General features: G+C 43.7%; 3 non-coding genes across 3 annotated transcripts; 2 read left to right on the top strand and 1 right to left on the bottom strand.

Annotated features, from left to right (window-relative positions):
• The first annotated feature begins 1,057 nt into the window (after positions 1-1,057).
• trnas-uga (transfer RNA serine (anticodon UGA)) lies at positions 1,058-1,139 on the top strand. Its single transcript has one exon. It is a non-coding gene; the product is annotated as a tRNA-Ser (tRNA).
• A 4,212-nt stretch (positions 1,140-5,351) lies between these two features.
• trnat-agu (transfer RNA threonine (anticodon AGU)) lies at positions 5,352-5,425 on the bottom strand. Its single transcript has one exon. It is a non-coding gene; the product is annotated as a tRNA-Thr (tRNA).
• Positions 5,426-9,861: 4,436 nt separating this feature from the next.
• Positions 9,862-9,950, top strand: trnap-agg (transfer RNA proline (anticodon AGG)). The gene is given in 2 exon segments: positions 9,862-9,897; positions 9,915-9,950. It is a non-coding gene; the product is annotated as a tRNA-Pro (tRNA).

Raw genomic sequence — 9,950 nt, 5'->3', positions numbered from 1 at the left:
GATAATACAACTCGCACATTCGAAACGAATGTGGCAAAGAGAGGCTAATATTGTTGATATGAAATAGTTAATGTACGGCTTCACATTGCCGTACATCGGAATAGAAAAAGTGATAGGATGGACAGAATGGTGGCCGATCGGCAGTGGGTGGCACAGAATTCTGCATTGGTTTCACCCCTCTGTTGTCAGTGGCTCGTTGGTCTTCGGGTATGATATCTCGCTTTGGGGATTTGCTGATTGTTATGTGAGAGATCCCGGACGAGCCCTGCGGTGTTACCATTTTTAGTCCAAAATCACGAATTGGCTTCTCACGTCTTGTCAGCTGTGCAGTCGGCAGGATTGTCTTCATTCCAGTTCATGGAGGACAGAATGCAGAGGTTCTGTCGACGACAACACACATGGAGAAAGGAAAATGTCACAAGATGGTGTTTAAATTGAAGCTTAATGTGAACGTATCCCAATTCACATGGCAACATGAATGGAGAATGAACAATTCTCCTCGATTGAGCGGTGATCGAACTCGGGTCTCCCGCGCAGAAAGCAAAAATTTGATCACTGAAATATCAAAGTCCGCACAGCAGCCGGCGGTCTGCGCTCAGTTCGAAACCTGTCTAAAAGAACATACAGTCTCAGAGTTCTCCTGTCATAATCTTCTTCATTCTCTTCTGCAGCGGTGTCGGATTTGTCGCTTGCAGCAGCGATGACCCAATGATTAAGGCGTGAGACTTGCAATGTGATTTTCCAACCCAGCTTCGACGCAACACACGTGGAGAATGGAAAATGTCTGAAATGGTGCGCAGATTGAAGCTGAGGGCAAATGTCGCACAATTCACGCGATCTTATGAATGGAGAATGAAAATAATCCTAAACGAACCGGAAATCGAACCCCGGTTTCTCACGTGATAAATGAGAATTCTATCACCGAGACAGCAAAGTCAGCACATGAACAAGCTGCAAGTTTCCAGTTGGAAACCTGTCTGAGAGAACAAAGTGTCACAGATCTCGTGTGATAACCCTACGCATTCTGATTTATAGCTGTGCATCAGCGATGTTTCCAGCTGTGATGGCCGAGTGGTTCAGGCGTTGGACTTGAAATCCAATGGGGTTTCCCTGCACAGGTTCGAATCCTGTTCGCAGCGCTACTTTTTAAAGTTTGTTCACTGTTCAAATTGATATGAACTTGAACGAACGGACCTTGTTCGCTCCCTCAGAGAGGGGCTCCATCGCCAACGACGCTTTAAACTCGGAGCCCAATGATCTCTTGCAAAATTGCAAGACACATGAAGGAATCTCTCCCAAGCTCCATTCTAAATTCTGCTCGTTCGCAGAACTTGACATTTATACAATTTATTTCTGTGTTTTCATCTCTCCCTGTCTCTGTCTCTTGACTTTGCCTGTTTTCTCCTAATGGACTTCTCAGGCATCGTGAACAGCGAAGAATGATGGAACCTGCAACACCAGCAGAGAAGGGTAAAGATGGAAAGACTGAGACGGTAGGAAAAGAAAAGGTGCAACCTAGCTGATGAATTCGTAATTAATATCCACACATTTATGTTTCTTCCCCTCACAATGAAAAAATCAGCAATTTGAGTACAGTACACTTATGGTAGAGTGTATAATATGCGGATGTTGACACCGACAATCGAACCTTTGCCGTGGTGATGAAAGCGCCGAATCCTAAACACTAAACCCCAAGGAAACGCTGAAAATTCTTTGCTGCGAACAAGCAGAGCAACACGGCCTTCCCGACTTGGCCCTTTGTAATTCAGGCCATTTTCCTGCCAGACAAACTGCTCGCACAAAATGGCATTTTCTGTTCGAAATAATATCGCGACAGAGGTGATGTTCAGGCAATGACATCACCAAGTGCAAGTAGGCATGTACATGAAATGGAAAGTGAGGTAAAATACGACCACAAGCTGCTGATGGACATGTTTCCGTTTCCAAAATTCACGCATCGAATGCAGCTCCTGGGAAAACTGCAAGGCCACGCAGGTCCATCGTGAATCATTTGAAGCAACTGGCAGTTTAAAGTGGCATCTCCTGCTGCTTCTGTGGGGAGTGAGAGAGAGGCACTGTCGGTATTTGCGTGCAGCTTGATTTTGCACAGAACTGCACAGAGAAACAGCAAATATACCGGGGCTGTGAGATGTTCTATATTATTGATATTTCGCCACAGGAATATCCGCGGTCAGAAGCTGAAAAGAAGGAGAGATAAGAGGCCTGAGAATAAACACAGAGCTGAATGAATCATGAAAGAGCGAAAGAAAAAATAATGTCATCAGTTCCACTTTGGCTCGTGCGCAATCTTGGAAGCTCCCCAATGGCCTGGTGGTGAGAATTCGTTACTCTCACCGCCACGAGTGTTCGATTCCCAGTCAGGGAATTAACTTTAAAAAGAGTTATGAACTTCTTAAATTAATTACATGAAGCTAATTAAATCCTGTTCGTAGTTGAGTCCCTGTTTTAATCACCATGAATCAATCGATAACTTTCTATTTCAGACTGAAGGCGATGTTGACGTGGTTACCGAGAGACAGTCAAAACTTTAATAAGATTTTCATGCTTTGAATGTGATGAATTTTTTTCATTTTATAGACTGCATCTTAAGAGTGGGATTAAAAACGCAGTGGAGTCGTTGTTAAATTTAACATTAACTGGCAATTGTCGCTGTTTATCACAGGAGCTCCCGAACTGGTTCTCCGATCAAGATGAAAGTAACGCAACGAGGAACATCTGATACAACACGAAAGGCATCGGGCTATGACAAAAATCCCCACCGTTTTGCTTTTCCAAAATAAAGGGTGTGAAATGTATTCTCTGAACATAGGAACAGTCTGGTCTCACTCACTACAGAAATCTCCATGTCACAGAGAACCAGCTCTCCTGCTGCGAATGCGGCCTCCCTTCGGGCCTTTCGGGGGCTTGTCTGTCAAGGAGAATTGTAATTACCGTGAAGCCAATGTTCCATTCCTTTATATGATTCATGTGCCTGATTCCCGACCGCAGGGTAAATGGTAGAATATCAGCCTTGCTCAGCTGGCAATGATTCTTGATTCCAAAACATGCGTTGAAACCCTGGAACTTTGAGACGATGAATCCTGAGGAAAAATAAAATAATAGCTCGAACAATCAAACTTTCACGATAACGGATAACACCGCCGAGAACAGGTGAAGAGATCACCTGCTAAACCAATTATTCACTGGGCTAAACTTTGAGATTGCAGCGGCCAATCTAACAACTGTCTACAGTCAGTGAAAAATGAATGATTAAAGCTTGTAGGAGTGAAAATCCAACAAGCCGGTCTTCAATCTTAAACCAGCAACTATGAAGAAAAACTTGCCGGAGAAATACTCGATTTCAGTGCGGCGACACTGGGCCAGAGTAAAGTTCATTCAATATAATTGCCGAGTGGCTGGAGGGTGGATTTGGAACTCCTGACCGATTGCACCACGCATTTTCCAGATCTGCTTGGATCACCAATCCCTTCAGTTCATCACTTAGAGGGACAATTCGATTCTCTGTTTCTTTTTCCTGACGATTGATGAAATTTTACAAATTGGAAGCGATCAATATCAAAGCTAAACACGCCACCGACATGCTCACAGATACAAAGCGGCCACACTCTGCTTCAATGAGATGAAAGTCAAGAGCGATTTCACTTTCGAATGCAATGGCTCACACAATTCATTCAACGAAAGTTCAGGTCGTTGAGGTGCCTTTAAAGTCCTGATTGTTTCTATTGAACTTCTTCCCAAAGCATTTGAGATTCACGTGGGACGATTTGGGGACGTTATTTTCTTTTGTGCAAAAGTTTCAACTGCAGTTCAAGATCAAAATTCCTGGGACGACAGTTGTTCACAATTTATCGGTGCTGGGACCACTGCTGTCCACAATTTATCGGTGCTGGGACCACGGTTGTTCACAATTTGTTGATGCTGGCACAACTGTTGTTCACAATATATCAGTGATAGGACCACTGTTGTTAACACTTCATCAGCGGTGGGACCACTGTTGGTCACAATTTATCGGTGCTGGGACCACTTTTGTTCAAAATTTACATTCATGATTTGGACACGGGAATCGGAAGTACAATTTCAAAATTTAGGGACGACGCCTAATTGCGAGCTGTCGTTAATGCAAAGAAAAATGCGAATAATAAAGGAAGACATTAGTAAATTTGCAGAATGGGCTTGTAAATGGCAAATTAATTGCAATATTTATTATATACTCCCTTGCCTTTTTGCCCCCCCCCCCACCCCACTAAATGCATTACCTCACACTTCTTCAGATTGAATTGCATTTGCCACTTTTCTTTCCACCTGCCTGCTCGATGGATATTTTCCTGCAGTCGACAGCTTTCCTCCTCACTCTCAACCACAGGAACAATTTTTGTATCATCTGCAAATTTCTTCATCATGCCACCTACATTTCAGTCTAAATCAATGATCTGTACCATGAAAAGCAGGGACCGAGTACGAAGCCGCATGGAACCCCACTCGAAACAGCCTTCCAGTCACAAAAACACCCGTCGACCACAACCGCTTGCTTCCTGCTGCTCAGCCAATTTTGGAGTCAACTTGCCAATGTCCTTTGGATCCAATGGGCTTTTACATTTTTGACAAATCTGCCCTGTAGGACTTTGTCAAAAGCCTCGTTAAAATCCATGTTGACTCCATCAATCGCGCTACCCTCATCGATCCTCCTTGATACCTCCTCAAATAATTCAATTCAAACGACCTTCCCTTAACAAATCCACGCTGACTCTCCTTGATTAATCCGTGCCTTTCTAAATGACGATTCATACTTCAGCTCGAGTTCAGGCCGACTGGCCTGTATTTACTCGATCTATCCCTGTCTCCCTTTTTCAACAATGGTACAACGTTAGCAATCCTCAAATCCTCCTGCACGACACCTTTTGCCAGGGTGGATTGGAAAATGATGGTCAGAGCCTCCGCTATTTCCTTCCTTGCTTCTGTTAACATCCTGGGATATATTTCATCTGGGCCTGCAGATTCAGGTCGAGCGATTTGAAGACTTCTTTTTCCTCTTTGCAAACGTTTGTCCCGCAGGTCAAGATCACAAGTCTTGGTCCAAATTAGGATGTCTTCCGGCTTTCAACCTCAAATCGTGAATTATACCCCGATCCCAACGAGCCTGGAAACAAGAACGTGTCCTCAAATTAACGTGTTACAGACACATTCTCTGAGAGGTCTGTCGGTGGAATGAAAGGGCGTTTTTGAACAGTCATTCTGTGATCCGTTTCCTCCTGAAACCTGAACAATTACGAACACCACATTGTTATTTTGTCGCTTTATTCCATAAATTAGGTAAAATAACGAGCTGCACAAGGCACTGCTGGGATTTGAACCCAGGATCTCCTGTTTACTAGACAGATGCTTTAACCAACTAAGCCACAGCGCCAATTGATGACATGGGGCCCCCACCTCCTCACTAATATCTATCAGCGACACTTCAATGTTGGGGATTCAGGCCGTTTTGTCTCTGTCCATTTCGCTTGTCCGTTCACCTGTGCATCCCGACACTGACTGCATTTCTCGCTGAGTTTATCTTTGCGTATCCTTCAGTGCATTGATACATGGATGATTATGTGTGATTGTATTTGTGACATTAAATAAATCAGGGCTTCAGACAATTCTCGCTCTGACATTGGAGAACTATTGAGCCGAACTTTACAGCGGAGTGTTGTTTATTGTGGTGCTGAAACTAAAAAAATCGTAAGAGGAGCAAAAAGGGAAAAGGAGGAAAACTTATGATTTAAAATTAGGACAACTCTCAAGGTTTTTACGAGTATATTGAGAGAAAGAAGGGAGGCTGAGAGTAATGTTGGCTGCTTAAGGACAGATGGAGGTGATATTGTAATTGAAAATCAGAAAATGGCAGAGTTGCTAAATTTTTACTTTGCATCGGTCGTCACAGAAATGGATGACGCTAACATACCAGAGACACGAGGAAAACTGTTAATAAATTAAGGGGTTTCAGTACAAGTAAAATGATGGCAATGGAGAAAATGAGGAGGCGAAAGATAGACAAATCTCCAGGACCTGATGGTTTCCACCCCAGGGGATGAAATGGAACAGGTGAGGAAATTGTACATGCTTTAGTCATGATCGATCAAAACTCTCTTGATTTAGGAATTGTTATTTAACGAAGCGCATCTTGATTGGAGGCTTGTGTTTGAGAAAGATCTCGAAGTGATAATTGAGAACAATTTTACAACACCAAGATATAGTCCAACAAATTTATTTTAAATTTGGAATTTAAAATAAATTTGTTGGACTATAACTTGGTATTGTAAAATTGTTTACAATTGTCAACCCCAGTCCATCACCGGCATCTCCACATCATAATAATTGAGAGACCGAAAATAAAGCTGTTTGGCAGGAGCGCTGATGCTGTCGGTTGTTCGCTGCTCTCGTGTTGCACAATTGTGAAGCGTGCGTTACTTATTTATAGCAGTATGGGCTCCAGAAATGACCAGGTTGTGAGTTCGAGCGTCTTCTAAAACAATCAAATCTTTTACTCCGAACATTTTGATCGGAGTTCAAGGTAGAAATGGTATCTTCCATAACGCAACTTGTTAACAACCAGTCGTTTTTACAATACGCTCTTGTGGGACTAACGTATGGAGGTCAACAATCGACTTCTTAGTTTTCCCATGTGGGAATTTGGGTTCCTCTGGCCTACCGTCTTTCAATAGCAGGTGCCAGTTTACTTGTTCACAGGGGGAGAGGGGGCTTTTAGCGGCAGCTCATATGGCAAAGGGGCCGGTACAAGATCTTTAAATCTAAAGAACCAAACACACAATTCTTCTTTTCTTTAAACCGATATTCATCGGTTGGAAGTTTCGTGTTGGGAAAATTTGGAAGAGAAATATGCTGCCTGGTTTCACTGTGTCACGGGTGAAATTATTCAGCTCACAGATGTTAATAGGCTGAAAGGTCGAGAGGCCTTTTCCAACTCCCGTGTGGGACAAGTTCAGCTTTTGAGCCGCTGGGTAAAGTGCTATTTTAATTGCTGCTAACGAATGACACGACATTTGGCACAAACAAGAAGAATTGTAAACTCACGAGTTCACTGTTCATGTTTCTTACATCATGTTCAACAGAAACAAGGATTCTCCACAACACGTTGCTGAGAATTTTATCAAACGGACCTCACCCTCGTTCGACGACTGCAGGGATAATTCAGAGATCTCCCATGAATATGTACGATGGGAGCTTATGTAGTATCGAGCCTGGGTAGCTCAGTCGGTAGAGTATCAGACTTTTAAAGTGAGTAGTGAGCTGAAGGTCCAGCGTTTAACTCCCTGTCCAGGCTCCAAATTTCGGAACAGCTGGCAAGCTGTGACTTTGCAGCGGGACCTGAGATGTGTTGTCAAAGTTTCGATAGTATTTGTTTCCCAGGGATGGGCAGTAATGCGCTGTCTGAGGCGGTTCCCGATCAGGAATTCAACTTTACTGTATTAGTTCACTGTATTAATTTCGCAAAACTCATTCAACTCTGTAAAAAAGACGAATACTTGTTCAAATCGCCATTGATCAACCAGTTACTTTCTGTTTCCGGCTGAAAGAAATGCTGACTTTTTTTATGCGTTAATTCACCAGGCCGAATTTAGGGAGTTCAGTGGAGAAGTGAAAAAGGAAATGAGAGGCAAAGAGAAATATGACTATAGACTGACGGCCAACATAAAAGTGAATCCAAAAGACTTCGACAGGCAAGCAAACAGTAAACGGGTAGTCAGAGGAGGGGTGAGGCCGATTCGGCACGAAAAAGGAGGTCTACTCATGGAGGCAGAGGGGATGGCCTGGGTACCAAATGAGTACTTTGCATCTATCTTTACCAAGAAGCTGCTGCCAGAGTCTCAGCAAAGGAAGTTATCGTTGAGATACTGAATGGTCTAAAAATTGATAAGGAAGAGGCACTTGAACGGCTGGCTGTACTTAAAGTAGATAAGCCACCCGGTCCGGATGGGATGCATGCTCGGTTGCTGAGGGAAGTAAGGGTTGAAATTGCTGAGGTACTGGCCATAATCTACCAACATCCTTAGATATGTGGGTGGTGCCAGGGGACTGGAAAGTTGCAAAGGTTACACGCTTGTCCAAAAAAGGGTGTACGGATAAACCCAGCAATTATAGGCCAGTCAGTTTAACCTCAGTGGTGGGGAAACGTTTCGAAACGATAACCCGGGACAGAATTAACAGCCACTTGGACGAGGGTGGATTGATTAGGGAATGGCAGCCCGGATTTGTTAAAGGCAAATCGTGGTTAACTGACCTGTTAGAGTTTTTTGATGAGGTAACAGAGAGGATAGATAACGGCAATTTAGTTGATGTGGTGTATAAGGACTTTCAAAAGGTGTTTGCTAAAGTGCCGCATGGTGGGCTTCTCATCAAGATTGCGGCCCATGGAATAAACGGGGCAGAAACAACATAAATGCAGAATTGACGAACAGCAGGAAACAGATTACTGGTGAACTGTTGTTTTTCGAACTGGCGAGAGGTGTACAGTGGCGTTCCCCAGGGATCAGTGCTGTGACCACTGCTTTTCTTGATATATATTAATGACTTGGACTTGAGTGCACAGAGCACAATTTCAAAATTTGCAGATGAAACAAAACTTGGAAGGGTAGTAAACAGTGATAAGGATAGTGATAGACTTCAAAGGATATAGACAGGCTGGTGGCATGGGCGGAGACCGGGCAGATGAAATTTAACGCAAAAAAAAAATGCGAAATGATACATTTCGGTCGGAAAAACGAGGAGAGGCAAAATAAACTCCAGGGCACAAATGTAAAAGCGGTAGAGGAACAAAGAGGTGTTTATGTGTACAAATCGTTGAATGTGGCAGGACAGGTTGAGAAAGCGGTTAAAAAGCATACGGGATCCTGGGCTTCAGAAATAGATGTCTTGAGTGCAAAAGTACAAAAGTATCGAAGTCAGGATGAAACTTTATAACACACTGGTTCGAACACAACTGAAATTTTGTGTGGGGTTCGGGACACCGCACTTCAGGAAAGATGTGAAGGCCTTCGAGGGGGTGCAGAAAAAAAATACGATCATAATTCCAGGGATAAGGGACTTTACTTACGTGGATAGACCGGAGAATCTGAGGTTGTTCTCCTTGGAACAGAGACGGTTTTGTAGAGATTTGATAGAGGTATTCAAAATCATGAAGGATCGAGGCATGGAAGATGGAGACAAACTGTTCCCATTGGCGGAAGGGTCAAGAACCAGAGGACATAGATTTAAAGTGATTGGCAAAATAACCAAAGGTGACATGAGGAAAAACTTTTTTACACAGCGAGAGGTTCGGATCTCAATGCACTGCCCGAGGGTGTGATGGAGGCCGATTCAATCATGGCCTTCAAAGGGGAGCTGGATAAGTACTTGAAAGGGAAAAAAATGCAGGGCTTCGGGGAAAGGCGGGGGAGTGATTCGAGCTGGATTGCTCTTGCAGAGAGCCAGCACGGACTCGATGGCGCGAATGGCCTCTTTCAGTGCTGTAAGCTTTCTGTGATTCAATTCTACGTGAAGGGTGCAATGCAAAGGGAACAGAGCGTGCCATAAATCGACACGACTCTGAGTATCCTCACAAGCAATGTATTTTAAGAGCAACTAATTCTGAAACGTCTTACTTGATAACTCAAGTCGTGCACTCGAAAGCAATTTGGTAAAGGGAAACTAATATTGGTGAATGGAGATAGTTGGTGCACAACTTGATATTGCTGTCCACCCGAACAGAAAACGAGATTGAATGGATCGAAGTGGTCTGAAAGGATGGCCGATCGGCTGAGACGCAAACAACTTTTACACTGGCTGCACAGCTAAAGTAACAGCGGCTCGTTGGTCTAGGGGTATGATTCTCGCTTAGGGAGTTTCATTGAGTGATATGCGAGAGCTCCCGGGTTCAATTCCCGGACGAGCCC

Source organism: Heptranchias perlo, chromosome 20 (genome assembly GCF_035084215.1).
Source record: "Heptranchias perlo isolate sHepPer1 chromosome 20, sHepPer1.hap1, whole genome shotgun sequence".
In the NCBI taxonomy this organism is placed as follows: domain Eukaryota; kingdom Metazoa; phylum Chordata; class Chondrichthyes; order Hexanchiformes; family Hexanchidae; genus Heptranchias; species Heptranchias perlo.
This window is presented reverse-complemented; position numbering and strand designations above follow the sequence as displayed.